Source organism: Arachis hypogaea, chromosome 16 (genome assembly GCF_003086295.3).
Source record: "Arachis hypogaea cultivar Tifrunner chromosome 16, arahy.Tifrunner.gnm2.J5K5, whole genome shotgun sequence".
NCBI lineage: Eukaryota > Viridiplantae > Streptophyta > Magnoliopsida > Fabales > Fabaceae > Arachis > Arachis hypogaea.
In genome coordinates, this window is record NC_092051.1 from 34,748,970 (window position 1) to 34,764,356 (window position 15,387).

At 38.8% G+C, this 15,387-nt stretch overlaps 1 non-coding gene across 1 annotated transcript; it reads left to right on the forward strand.

Moving 5' to 3' along the window:
- Positions 1–14,874: 14,874 nt before the first annotated feature.
- Positions 14,875–14,982, forward strand: LOC112760443 (small nucleolar RNA R71). Its single transcript, XR_003180884.1, has one exon. It is a non-coding gene; the product is annotated as a small nucleolar RNA R71 (small nucleolar RNA).
- The last annotated feature ends 405 nt before the right edge of the window (positions 14,983–15,387 follow it).

A 15,387-nucleotide genomic window follows, 5' to 3' on the forward strand; every position in this document is an offset into this window, starting at 1 on the left:
GCTCAGCTTTTGAGAAGGAAAGTACTTGGCTAAGAAAGCCGTGACCAGCTTATCCCAAGAGTTCAGGCTGTCTTTGGGTTGAGAATCCAACCATAATCTAGCTCTGTCTCTTACAGCAAAAGGGAAAAGCATGAGCCTGTAGACTTCAGGATCTACTCCATTAGTCTTAACAGTATCACATATCTGCAAGAATTCAGTTAAGAACTGAAAAGGATCTTCAGATGGAAGTCCATGAAACTTGCAGTTCTGCTGCATCAGAGAAACTAATTGAGGTTTAAGCTCAAAGTTGTTTGCTCCAATGGCAGGAATGGAGATGCTTCTTCCATGTAAATTGGAATTTGGTGCAGTAAAGTCACCAAGCATCTTCCTTATATTATTATTATTTTTGGCTGCCATCTCCTTTTCCTGTTCGAAAATTTCTGAAAGGTTATCTCTGGATTGTTGTATTTTAGCTTCTCTTAATTTTTTCTTCAGAGTCCTTTCAGGTTCTGGATCTGCTTTAACAAGAATGTTCTTGTCCTTGCTCCTGCTCATATGACAAAGAAGAGGGCACAGAAAAATAATAATAATAATGGAGATCCTTTATACCACAGTATAGGGATTCCTGTGTGAGTGGAAGAAGATGGGGAGACAAAGAATGTAATATAATGGAAGAAACACAACTGTGAGGATGGAAGAGAGGTGAGATGAGATGTTAGGATATGAATGAATAAATAGAATGAGATGGGGGAGGGATAATTTTTCGAAAATTATTTTGAAAAAGAGTTAGTGATTTTTGAAAATAGTTTTTGAAAAATGTTAGTAATTTTCGAAAATTAAGATTTAAAAATTAAAATAATTAATAAATTAAAAAGAAATTTTGAAAAAGGGGGGAGATATTTTCGAAAATGAGAGAGAGAGTTAGTTAGGTGGTTTTGAAAAAGATAAGAAATAAACAAAAAGTTAGTTAGTTAGTTGAAACAAATTTTGAAAAGATAAGAAGTTAGGAAGTTAGAAAAGATATTTTTGAAAAAGATAAGATAAGAAGGTATTTTTGAAAAGATATGATAAAATTAGTTTTGAAAAAGATTTGATTTTTTAAAATCACAATTAATGACTTGATTCATAAGAAATCACAAGATATGATTCTAGAACTTTAAAGTTTGAATCTTTCTTAACAAGCAAGTAACAAACTTCAAATTTTTGAATCAAAACATTAATTGATTATGTTATTTTCGAAAATTTGGTCTAAAAATAAGAAAAAGATTTTTGAAAAATATTTTTGGAATTTTCGAAAATAACTAAGAATTTTGAAAAAGATTTGATTTTTTGAAAAAGATTTTGAAAAAGATAAGATTTTCAAATTGAAAATTTGATTTGACTCATAAGAAACAATTTGATTTTAAAAATTTTTGAAAAAGTCAATCCAAATTTTCGAATTTGATGAGAGAAAAAGGGAAAGATATTTTTTTATTTTTGAATTTTTTTTATGATGAGAGAGAAAAACACAAAAAAGATGCAATGCATGAAATTTTTAGATCAAAACATGTGATGCATGCAAGAATGCTATGAATGTCAAGATGAACACCAAGAACACTTTGAATGTCAAGATGAACATCATAGACACAATTTTGAAAAATTTTTAATGCAAAGAAAACATGCAAGACACCAAACTTAGAATTCTTTAATGCTTAGACACTAAGAATTCAAGAATGCATATGATAAACATGAAAAGACACAAAACAAAAAATCATCAAGATCAAACAAGAAGACTTACCAAGAACAACTTGAAGATCATGAAGAACACTATGAATGCATGATATTTTCGAAAAAATGCAAGATGCATATGCAAGTGACACCAAACTTATAATGTGACTCAAGACTCAAACAAGAAACAGAAAAATATTTTTGATTTTTATGATTTTCTAATTTTTTTGTATTTTTTCAAAAATTAATTTGAAAAAGGAAAATAAGGATTCCAAAATTTTTAATATGAATTCCAGGAATCTTGCCATGTTAGTCTAAAGCTTCAGTCCAGGAATTAGACATGGCTCACTAGCCAGCCAAGCTTTCAATGAAAGCTCTAGTCCAAAACACTAGACATGGCCAATGGCCAGCCAAGCTTCAGCAGGTATGGATACTTTTCATGTATAGAGCAACTCAGTGTGTGAGAATCTCTTCATTTGTGATGACAAGTTGAAACCCCAGTCCAAAAAGTTTAGACATGGCTTACAGCCAGCCAGGCTTCAACATGCTTCATGAAACACTAGAATTCATTCTTAAAAATTTTGAATAAATTTTTGAAAACATTTTTATATATTTTTTTTTTCGAAAACAGATGAGAAAATTTTGAAAATATTTTTGAAAAATTTTTGAAAAGAAAACGAAAAGAAAATTACCTAATCTGAGCAACAAGATGAGCCGTCATTTGTCCAAACTCAAACAATCCCCGGCAACGGCGCCAAAAACTTGGTGCACGAAATTGTGATGTCCAGGCTCGAACAAATCCTGGTAATGGCTTCAAAGCTTGGTGCTTTGATCTTAATACATAATTGTCACAACTTCGATACAACTAACCAGCAAGTGCACTGGGTCGTCCAAGTAATACCTTACGTGAGTAAGGGTCGAATCCCACGGAGATTGTTGGTATGAAGCAAGCTATGGTCACCTTGTAAATCTCAGTCAGGCAGATATAAATGGATAGTGGTGTTTTCGAATAATAATTAATAAGATAGGGATAGAGGTACTTATGTAAATCATTGGTAGGAATTTCAGATAAGCGAATGGAGATACTTTCGTTCCTCTGAACCTCTGCTTTCCTGCTATCTTCATCCAATCAGTCTTACTCCTTTCCATGGCTGGCTTTATGCAAGGGCATCACCGTTGTCAGTGGCTACATCCCCTCCTCTCAGTGAATAATATGCTCACGCACCCTGTCACGGCACGGCTATTCATCTGTCGGTTCCCGATCATGCTGGAATAGGATTCACCCTCCTTTTGCGTCTGTCACTAACGCCCAGCACTCGCGAGTTTGAAGCTCGTCACAGTCATTCAATCATTGAATCCTACTCAGAATACCACAGACAAGGTTTAGACCTTCCGGATTCTCTTGAATGCCGCCATCATTCTAGCTTACGCCACGAAGATTCTGGTTAGGAGATCTAAGAGATACTCATTCTAGCTTAATTCATGTAGAACAGAAGTGTTTGTCAGGCACGCGTTCATAGGGGAGAATGGTGATGAGCGTCACACATAATCATCACCTTCATCACGTTCTTGGGTGCGAATGGATATCTTAGAAACGAAATAAGAAGAATTGAATGGAAAACAGTAGTACTTTGCATTAATCTTTGAGGAACAGCAGAGCTCCACACCTTAATCTATGGAGTGTAGAAACTCTACCGTATGAAAATACATAAGTGAAGGTCCAGGCATGGCCGAGATGGCCAGCCCCCTAAACGAGATCAATAGTCTCCTAAGATGAACAATGGAATAAAACTGAGACCAAAGATGGTCAAAAAGACGTCTAATACAATAGTAAGAGGTCCTATTTATAATAAACTAGTCACTAGGGTTTACATGAGTGAGTAATTGATGCATAAATCCACTTCCTGGGCCCACTTAGTGTGTGTTTGGGCTGAGCTTAAGTGTAGCACGTGCAGAGGCCATTTGTGGAGTTGAACGCCAGTTTCTGTGCCAGTTTGGGCGTTCAACTCTGGTTTTGGATCCTTTTCTGGCGCTGGACGCCAGATTTGGGCAGAAGGCTGGCGTTGAACGCCAGTTTACGTCATCAATTCTTGGCCAAAGTATGGACTATTATATATTGCTGGAAAGCCCTGGATGTCTACTTTCCAACGCAATTGGAAGCGCGCCATTTCAAGTTCTGTAGCTCCAGAAAATCCACTTTGAGTGCAGGGAGGTCAGAATCCAACAGCATCAGTAGTCCTTTTTCAACCTCTGAATCTGATTTCTGCTCAAGTCCCTCAATTTCAGCCAGAAAATACCTGAAATCACAGAAAAACACACAAACTCATAGTAAAGTCCAGAAATGTGAATTTAACATAAAAACTAATGAAAACATCCCTAAAAGTAACTAGATCCTACTAAAAACATACTAAAAACAATGTCAAAAAGCGTATAAATTATCCGCTCATCAGGGATGCACGCACAGAGGAACTGTCTAATGGTTAACTACCAAGACATGTCGGGTTGGCTGTATAACCGACAGATGAGACTCATCAGCCATAGGACAGGCATACATCATATGCATTTGTTTGCTTTGTTTGAGTGTGCATTGTTTTAGTTTTCTTAACTGTTTAATTCTGCTTATCTGCTACTTGTTCTACTTGCTGTAAATGCTTCTCTATCTGCGTTTTTCTTGCTTGAATTGTATGTGTATGTTTTCTGAGAAATCCCTCTTGATGGAGGTGTGAGGGGAGTTGTTCCACCAGTGTCTCATAGGATTGGAGGAGTCAGAAAGTGAAGTGTTAAGTTAAAGTTAGATTTAGAACTTTAATACCTTAGATAACTTACCTAATTTCTGGTTTAGTTGAATTCTTAAGCCAAAATCTGAGTGTCGAAGTTCTAGGAATACCTCTGGCTCTCCCGAGATCTTTTATATTAACTATGCGGGCACCTTTACCATGCTCAGAACCTCCGGTTCTCATTCCATTTATATTTTGTTGTTTTTCAGATGCAAGTCGAGAGATACCTCGTTGAGCGTCTGGAGAGCCTCCTTACAGGTGAAGAACTATCTTTTGGACTGTCATATTTTGTTTTAGACTATACATATATGCTTATAGAATCTCTACATGTACATTTTGTGTTTTGTCCCTCCTAGAGGTTGACTTGGAGATACAGGTGTTTATTTTGTAGTTTGAGTTTTATTTTGGGTTCTATATAAATATATATAATTATATACTCTGGCTGGCCTTAACTTTGCAGGTCGAGTCTGGAGCTTGCTATCTGAGTTTTGGAACTCTGATATATACATATGTTTCCTGTTTTCTTTTGATCTCACTTGTCCATTCTACGAATATCCATGCGAGTGTGACACGATTTTTCTGTTTATCATTTTTGTTTAGCTTATTCTTCAAGGATCCTTGATATGATTTCATTCACTATATTTATGTACATATCCTTTTCTTTTAGAGGTCGTAATATCTTGCCACCTCTGCTTTACGACTTAAGCGTAAGGCACTGTGTGGTAGGGTATTACATTATGGTATCAGAGCAGTTCGTTCCTGTAGAGCCTGATGGATGGACTGATTATGCTTCTAGGCATACTCTGGATGTGTGTATGTGCTATTAGGATATCTGATTGATATATGTGGCATAAACGTTCATGAGCATGCATTTGGAACTTGAAGCATTAGACTTGTGATATTGAGACTGATCAACTTGATATCACTTGTTTGGTGTGAACAGGGACCAAATGTCATATTGCGGATCCGAACGAGGTATTGGGAGAGAAAATCCCGTGACTAAACCGATGCAAGGACGTCGAGATGGAAGCCCTAGTGCTAGTACAAGTAACGTAAGTCGATATTATAGGTCTATGACCCTTACTGACTTCCTCAAGAGTGGTTCACCTTGGTTTAATGGAAATGCCAATGCCCTGGAGGCTGACCAATGGTTTCGAGAAGTGGAGAGGTTTTTGTACACTCAGCACGTTCCTGAAGTACAATCAGTGGAGGTAGTGACTCATACGGTAAAGGGAGATACTCAGAATTAGTGGCAAGAGTTATGTCATACCTTGCAGGTGGAGTTAACGGATGTCCCTTGGAATTGATTTAAGACAGGGTTTTACGGGAGATATTTCTTGCATGCATTTCGCACTGCAAAAGAGTTGGAGTTAATGCAGCTGAAGCAAAAGGATATGTCTGTCACTAACTATACCCGTGAATTCGAAAACTTGTACCGTTTCTCAAAATCTTGTCAAGGAAATCCAGCCGATTATGAGGAATGGAAGTGTGCTCAGTATGAGAAAGGACTAAGGAGAGATATCTTTAATTACGTGTATCCACAAAAACTAACAAATTTTACTACGTTGGTTAAGAAGTGCCAGCTCGCAGAGGATTGCTCCATGAAGTGGGCGCTGCTACAGGAAGGCTTTGGTGAGACTGCTCCAAAGGAGCCGCACAGGGCTGGACTGGGAATGTGCTTTCGATGTGGAGCACTGGGACAAATGTCTAGGGATTGTCCACGTGGGAGAGCCACAGATGCGGGTTGGTGATGCGTGAGCATCTTTCCTATCTTTTCCTAGTGAATTTACATTTAATTTGTTGAGTTTAATTAAGAATTAATTATCTTTTAGCCACTATGGGTGCTACTTTGAGTCTTGTGCAATTCTGTTTATTTTAGGTAGCATTTGGTTGGATTTGATGGAGCTTCCGCAGAAAAAGAGAAGAAGGCCATATAGAGCAGGAACAACTTAGAGGATGGAGAGGAAGCTTGCACAAATGGAATCAACACAAGAACTAAAGAAGATGACAGCGAGGAGCGACGCGTGCACGTACCTGACACGTGCGCGTGATTTGGAGCTTTCCATGGCAACACGTGCGCGTGCCTGATGCGTACGCATGAAAAGCAAAGTTGCTCAGTGACGCGTGCGCGTACCTGACGCGTACGCGTGACACGCAAAGGAGACCATCGACGCGTACGCGTGACTGATGCGTATGCATGACTTGCGCCACATGCAGAGAACGCAGAAACGCTGATTAAATAATTCTGATTTAAAACTTTTTTTATTTTAAAATATGAAAAGATATTATTTTAGTTTTAGAAGATAGATTTTAAATTAATTAGGATTAGATATAAAATGGGATTGAAATTATTCCACGGGGATTCCATTCGACCTGAGCCAAAATACATTTTTATCAAAATCCTTATTTTCTCTCTGAACCATGAGCAACTAAACCTCCACTGTTAAGGTTAGGAGCTCTGTCTATTGTATGGATTGATACTATTATTTTTCTATTTTAATTCATGTACTGATTTATATTTCAAGAATTGTTTTTGTTCTTTATCTTATGAATTTGGGTGGAACGGAAGTATGACACTCTTTCTACTTGAGTTCTTGTATAACTTGGAAAAGCTCTTTACTTGAACAACAGCTTGAAAACATATTCTCCAAAATTTTAATTATCTGGATTTAATAGGATACGTGACATATAGTCCTCTTATATTTGGATAATTAGGATTTTTGTGGCATAATAACTAGAATTAAACTTCACCCCCTAATTAGAATTAATTGACCAAAGAATTGGCGGTTGATGAAAGTTAGAGGAGACTAGAAAGGTCTAAGGAATTAGGGTCTAGTCACATATAGTTTGCCATGAATTAAATCTTGCATTATTAGAATAAATTAATAATAAAAGTCAATCCAGAAAATAGATAACTCTGAAGCCATAACTGCCTTCCCCATATTTTATTCCCAACTTATTTATTTGTCTGTCTTCTGTTTGATGCTTTTTGAACTCTCAAACACTATTTTCTATTTGTCTAACTAAGTAAATCATTTAACCATTGTTGCTTAGTCCATCAATACTGGTGGGATCGACCCTCACTCACCTGAGGTATTACTTGGTACGACCCGGTGCACTTGCCGATTAGTTTGTGGTTATAAATTTCGCACCAAGTTTTTGGTGCCGTTGCCGGGGATTGATTGTGATTAACAACTATTAGTTGTTTGATTGCTTAGATTAGGCATTTTAGTTTTAATTTTATTTAAATTTTACTTTAGTATTTTCAAAAAAAAAAATAAAAAAATAGCACTATTATTTTTTCTTAATTTCTGAAATTAAGTTTGGTGTTTCCTAGTTAGTCTTATTTTAATTTTCTTTATTTAAATTTTGCTTTAGTATTTTCAAAAAAAAAAGAATTCTATTCTTTCTTCTTTGCTTTCCTGTTTACCACATGGTGCGTTTAATTATTTTTGGTGTTTTGTGCTAAGAAAAATAATGGAGAGAGATCACATGCATTACTACTCACACCTAAGGAGTGATTCATATTATTGTGAATGGGGGAACTACCCAAATTGTGGTTGGCAAAGTCAAAACCAAAGAAACTTTAGTGCTCCATGTTCCAACTATCAAGAACCACCATCTCCATATTCATACCAAGAACCACCACCTCTCTACCCATATCAAGAACCATCATCTTTCTATCCATATCAAGAGCCACTATCTCCCTATTCATACCAAGAACCATCATCTTTTTACTCTTATCAAGAATCATCATCTGCTTCTTATTCACATCAAGAGCCACCATCTCCTTATTCATATCAAGTACCATTAGATCTTGAGCTTCTCATGAAAGAATTCATACATGATATAAAGATGAATGTCAAAAATGTAGAGAAACATGTGCATTCGATTATCAAGTCCCAGGAAGAGGAACAAGCAAATTCCTTCCCAAGAGATATAATGCAAGATCCTATAGAAAAAAGTGAGGAAATCAATCAAAGGAGTTCATACTCCAATGAATTAGAGAACTTTCCACCCTCACACATGGAAGAAGGGGAAGATTCAAAAACAAAGAAGGAAGATGCACAAACAAAGGAGGTTGTAAGGGATGAATACAATTGTGGGAATCTACACTCCAATGAAGTAGAGACTGGCATAGATAGTGAGTTTATTGAACCACCAATTCAAGAAGTTCTTGATGAAGGGTACACTTTAACCATCACACAGCATCCAAATTTTGAAATCAAAGAAGTGAAGGAAACCAAGGAAAGCACTGAAAAGGAGATTGTGACCAAAAAACAGAAGAAAATATCCATAAAAAAGAGAAGGTCAGAAAAAAATAATCCAATCTCTACACCAACAAGCAAGGTGAATCAAGCTAATCACAATAAAAGAAAGCTTGTTCGGAGGAATTTATATCAGGGGGCACTAATTTTCACCTCTTTCACCTTGGAGACATTTATTTTAACCAACTGGAAGAAGAGGAAGAAAACTCAACAATCAAGTGTCAAGCTAGTGACATTAAAGAAGCGCTTGTCGAGAGGCAACCTGATAACTTCGTATCCTTAATAATCTTTCGTAGAAGTGATTTTCTTATTTATTTGATTTTTATTGAGTTTTTACTGTTTTTCTTTCGTTTTACGTGCGTTCTGATCATGCAGCTATTTTAGAACAGGAACCGGACACTTCGGAAAAAAAAACAAGCACACGACCCGCAAGCGTTGCTGACGCGTATGCGTCATATGTGTGTGTGTATGAAAAATAAAAGTGAACAGAGAACTGAGCAGGAGTGGTGATGGTGGCGTGCCTTGCGCACAAGCAGGTCCACACGTACGCGTCTCTCACGAATACGCGTCGCTTGAGGTTTCACCAGTCCACGCTTACGCGTACCCCACGCGTGCGCGTCTTTTTGTGATTTTCGCCACCCGCGCGTGCGCGTACCTGACGCGTACGCGTGACCCTGAAAATCGGCGTCAATGAGTGTTTGGGCAGAGAGTTATGATGGCTTGGAGCTAGAATTGTGCTAAAGGCACAAACTTGATCACACGTACGCGTCCCTGACGCGTGCGCGTCCTTTCCACAAATGGCCATCCAAGCGTGCGCGTGCATGACGCGCACGCGTCATATGAGAATTTTGGTTCCCAGACCATGCGAACAGAGAGTTGTGCGTGCACGTAGCCGCCTTCGCGTGATTCGCACAGACCAAGGGCACGCGTACGCGTGCCAGACGCTTATGCGTCACTATCAAAATCGGGCGACCTACATGTACGCGTGCTGTACGCGTACGCATCGCCTACGCCGCACGCCTCCACTAGTGCGCCGTCTAGTTTTAATTTTCATTCTCTCGCCCTCCCAAATCCTAATTCTCTTGTTCTTTTATCCTTTTATCCAGAAAATCTACTTTGAGTGCAGGAAGGTCAGAATCCAACAACATCTGCAGTCCTTCTTCAACCTCTGAATCTGATTTTTGCTCAAGTCCCTCAATTTCAGCCAGAAAATACTTGAAATCACAGAAAAACACACAAACTCATAGTAAAGTCTAGAAATGTGATTTTTATTTAAAAACTAATAAAAATATACTAAAAACTAACTAAATCATGCTAAAAACTATGTAAAAACAATGCCAAAAAGCATATAAATTATCCGCTCATCACAACACCAAACTTAAATTGTTGCTTGTCCCCCAAGAAACTGAAAATAAAATAAGATAAAAAGAAGAGAATATACTATAAATCTCAAAATATCAATGAAACTTAGCTCCAATCAGATGAGCGGGACTAGTAGCTTTTTGCCTCTTGAATAGTTTTGGCATCTCACTTTATCCATTGAAGTTCAGAATGATTGGCATCTATAGGAACTTAGATTTTAGATAGTGTTATTGATTCTCCTAGTTCAGTATGTTGATTCTTGAACACATCTACTTTATGAGTCTTGGCCGTGGCCCTAAGCACTCTGTTTTACAGTATTACCACCGGATACATACGTGCCACAGACACATAACTGGGTGAACCTTTTCAGATTGTGACTCAGCTTTGCTAAAGTCCCCAATTAGAGGTGTCCAGGGTTCTTAAGTACACTCTTTTTTTGCTTTGGACCTTGACTTTAACCGCTCAGTCTCAAGTTTTCACTTGACACCTTCACGCCACAAGCACATGGTTAGAGACAGCTTGGTTTAGCCGCTTAGGCCAGGATTTTATTCCTTTAGGCCCTCCTATCCACTAATGCTCAAAGCCTTGGATCCTTTTTATTACCCTTGCCTTTTGGTTTTAAGGGCTATTGGCTTTTTGCTCTTGCCTTTTGGTTTAAAGAGCTTTTGGCTTTTTCTGCTTGCTTTTTCTTTTTCTTTCTCTTTTTTTTTTCGCCATTTTTCTTTTCTCTTCTTTTTTTTCGCATTTTTTTCTGCAAGCTTTGTTCTTCACTGCTTTTTCTTGCTTCAAGAATCATTTTTATGATTTTTAGATTATCAAATAATATTTTTCCTTTTTCATCATTCTTTCAAGAGCCAACAATTTTAACATTCATAAACAACAATTTCAAAAGACATATGCACTGTTCAAACATTCATTCAGAAAATAAAAAGTATTGTCACCACATCAAAATAATTAAACTAATTTCAAGGATGAATTTAAAACCATGTACTTCTTGTTCTTTTGTTTTTAGAACAGTTTTCATTTAAGAGAGGTGATGGATTCATAGGACATTCATAGATTTAAGACATAGACACTTAAACACTAATGATCATGTAATAAAGACACAAACATAAATAAACATAAAGCATAGTAAACAAAAAAACAGAAAAAATAAGAACAAGGAGATTAAGGAACGGGTCCACCTTAGTGAGGGTGGCGTCGTCTTCCTCTTGAAGAACCAATGGTGCTATTGAGCTCCTCTATGTCTCTTCCTTGTCTTTGTTGCTCCTCCCTCATAGCTCTTTGATCTTCTCTAATCTCATGGAGGATGATGGAGTGCTCTTGGTGCTCCATCCTTAGTTGTCCCATGTTGGAGCTTAATTCTCCTAGGGAAGTGTTGATTTGCTCCCAATAGTTTTATGGAGGGAATTGCATCCCTTGAGGCATCTCAGGGATTTCATGGTAAGGAATTTCCTCATGCTCTTATTGAGGTCCATGATCTCTTGTTTACTCCATCCTTTTCTTAGTGATGGGCTTATCTTCATCAATGAGGATGTCTCCCTCTATGTCAATTCTAGCCGAATTGTAGAGGTGGTAAATGAGGTGAGGAAAGGCTAACCTTGCCAAAGTGGAAGATTTGTCAGCCACCTTATAGAGTTCTTGAGGTATAATCTCATGAACTTCCAATTCCTCCCCAATCATGATACTATGGATCATGATGGCCCGGTCTATAGTAACTTCAGACCGGTTGCTAGTAGGAATGATTGAGCGTTGAATGAACTCCAAACATCCTCTAGCTACAGGCTTAAGGTCCAGTCTTCTCAATTGAACCGGCTTGCCGCTTGAGTCAACTTTCCATTGAGCTCCTTCCACACATATGTCCATGAGGACTTGGTCCAACCTTTGATCAAAGTTGACCCTTCTAGTGTAGGGGTGTGCATTTTCTTGCATCATTGGCAAGTTGAACGCCAACCTTACATTTTCCGGACTGAAATCTAAGTAATTCCCCCGAACCATTGTAAGCCAATTCTTTGGATTCGGGTTCACACTTTGATCATGATTCCTAGTGATCCATGAGTTTGAATAGAACTCTTGAACCATTAAGATCCTGACTTGTTGAATGGGGTTGGTGAGAACTTCCCAACCTCTTCTTCTAATCTCTTGTCGGATCTCCGGATACTCAATTTTTTTGAGCTTGAAAGGAACCTCAGGGATCACTTTCTTCTTGGCCACAACTTCATAGAAGTGGTCTTGATGGACCTTTGAGATGAATCTCTCCATCTCCCATGACTCAGAGGTGGAAGCAATTGCCTTCCCTTTCCTCTTTCTTGAGGTTTCTCTGGCCTTAGGTGCCATTATGGTTATGGAAAAACAAAAAGTAATGCTTTTACCACACCAAACCTAAAAAGTTTGCTCGTCCTCGAGCAAAAGAAGAAAGAAAGAAGGAGAAAAAGAAGAAAAAATGGAGGAGAGGGAGAGAGGTGTGTATTCGGCCAAGGGGAAGAAGAAAGGGTTGTGTTGTGTGAAAATGAAGAAGGGATGAGGGGTTTATATAGGAGTGGGGGGAGGTTTAGGGTTCGGCCATTAGGGTTGGGTTTGGGAGGGAAAAGAGTTTGAATTTTGGAGGTAGGTGGGGTTTATGGGGAAGAGTGGAGGGATGTGAGTGGTTAAGAGGTAATGGGGAAGAGTGATTGAGGTGATTGGTGGAGGGAAGAAGAGGTGGGGTAGGTGGGGATCCTGTGGGGTCCACAGATCCAGTGGGTCAAGGACTTAACATCCCTGCTCTAATTAGGCGTGTAAAATGCCCTTAGTATGCAATACTGGCGTTTAACGCCAGACTGCTACCTGTTTTTGGCGTTAACGCCCAAATGTAGCCTGTTTCTGGCGTTTAATGCCAGGTTGATGCTTGTTTCTGGCGTTTAAATACCAGAGTGCTCTTCCTCCAGGGTATGCTGTTTCTTCTGCTAATTTTGATTCTGTTTTTAATTTTTCAGTTGTTCTTGTGACTTCACATGATCATCAACCTAATAAAACATGAAATAACAATAAAAATCAAATAGATATAATTAATTAACATTGGGTTGCCTCCCAACAAGTGCTTCTTTAATGTCAATAGCATGACAGTGAGCTCTCATGGAGCCTCACAGATGTTCAGAGCATTGTTGGAACCTCCCAACACCAAACTTAGAGTTTGAATGTAGGGGTTCAACACCAAACTTAGAGTTTGACTGTGGGGGCTTTGGTTGACTCTGTAGTGAGAGAAGCTTTTCATGCTTACTCTCCATGGTTACAGAAGGAGATCCTTGAGTTTCAAACACAAGGTTGTCCTCATTTAGTTGAAGGATCAACTCTCCTCTGTCCACATCAATCACAGCTTTTGGTGTGGCTAGGAAGAGTCTTCCAAGGATGATGGATTCATCCTCATCCTTCTCAGTGTCTAGGATTATGAAATCAGCAGGGATGTAAAGGCCTTCAACCTTTACTAACACGTCCTCTACTAGTCCATAAGCCTATTTTCTTGAGTTGTCTGCCATCTCTAATGAGATTCTGGCAGCTTGCACCTCAAAGATCCCAAGTTTCTCCATTACAGAGAGTGGCATAAGGTTAATGCCTGACCCCAGGTCACACAGAGCCTTCTCAAAGGTCATGGTGCCTATGTTACAGGGAATTAGGAATTTATCAGGATCCTGTTTCTTTTGAGGTAATTTCTGCCTATCCAATGCATTCAGTTCATTGGTGAGCAAGGGAGGTTCATCTTCCCAAGTCTCATTACCAAATAATTTGGCATTCAGCTTCATGATTGCACCAAGGTATTTAGCAACTTGCTCTTCAGTAATGTTTTCATCCTCTTCAGAGGAAGAATACTCATCAGAGCTCATGAATGGCAGAAGCAAGTTGAATAGAATCTCTATGGTCAATGTATGAGCCTCAGATTCCTCCAGGTCCTCATTGAGGAGCCCCTTATTGGTCAATGAACGTCCCAAGAGGTCTTCCTCACTAGGATTCACGTCCTCCTCCTCCTCTCTGGGTTCGGCCACACCAAGTAAGGTAATGGCCTTGCACTCTCTTTTTGGATTCTCTTCTGTATTGCTTGGGAGAGTACTAGGAGGAGTTTCAGTGACCCTTTTACTCAGCTGGCCCACTTGTGCCTCCAAATTTCTGATGGAGGACCTTGTTTCATTCATGAAACTTAGAGTGGCCTTAGATAGATCAGAGACTATATTTGCTAAGCTAGATGGATTCTGCTCAGAATTCTCTGTCTGTTGCTGAGTGGATGATGGAAAAGGCTTGCTATTGATAAACCTGTTTTTTCCACCATTATTAAAGCCTTGTTGAGGCTTTTGTTGATCCTTCCATGAGAAATTTGGATGATTTCTCCATGAGGAATTATAGGTGTTTCCATAGGGTTCTCCCATGTAATTCACCTCTGCTATTGCAGGGTTCTCAGGATCATAAGCTTCTTCTTCAGAAGATGCCTCTTGAGTACTGTTGGATGCAGCTTGCAATCCATTCAGACTCTGAGAAATCATATTGACTTGCTGAGTCAATATTTTATTCTGAGCCAATATGGCATTCAGAGTATCAATTTCAAGAACTCCCTTCCTCTGAGGCGTCCCATTACTCATAGGATTCCTTTCAGAAGTGTACATGAACTGGTTGTTTGCAACCATGTCAATGAGTTCCTGAGCTTCTACAGGCATTTTCTTTAGGTGAATGGATCCACCTGCAGAATGGTCCAATGACATCTTTGATAACTCAGACAGACCATCATAGAATATATCCAGGATGGTCCATTCTGAAAGCATGTCAGAAGGACACTTTTTGGTCAGTTACTTGTATCTCTCCCAAGCTTCATAGAGGGATTCACCTTCTTTCTGTTTGAAGGTTTGAACATCCACTCTAAGCTTGCTAAGCTTTTGAGGAGGAAAGAACTTGGCTAAGAAAGCCGTGACCAGCTTATCTCAAGAGTTCAGGCTATCTTTAGGTTGAAAGTCCAACCATGTTCTAGCTCTGTCTCTTACAGCAAACGGGAAAAGCATAAGCCTGTAGACCTCGGGATCAACCCCATTGGTCTTAACAGTATCACATATTTGCAAGAATTTAGTTAAGAACTGAAAAGGATCTTCTGATGGAAGTCCATGGAACTTGCAATTCTGTTGCATCAGAGAAACTAATTGAGGCTTTAGCTCAAAATTGTTTGCTCCAATGGTAGGGATTGAGATGCTTCTTCCATGTAAACTGGAATTTGGTGCAGTAAAGTCACCAAGCATCTTCCTTGCATTGTTATTATTTTCGGCCATGTCTCCTTCTTT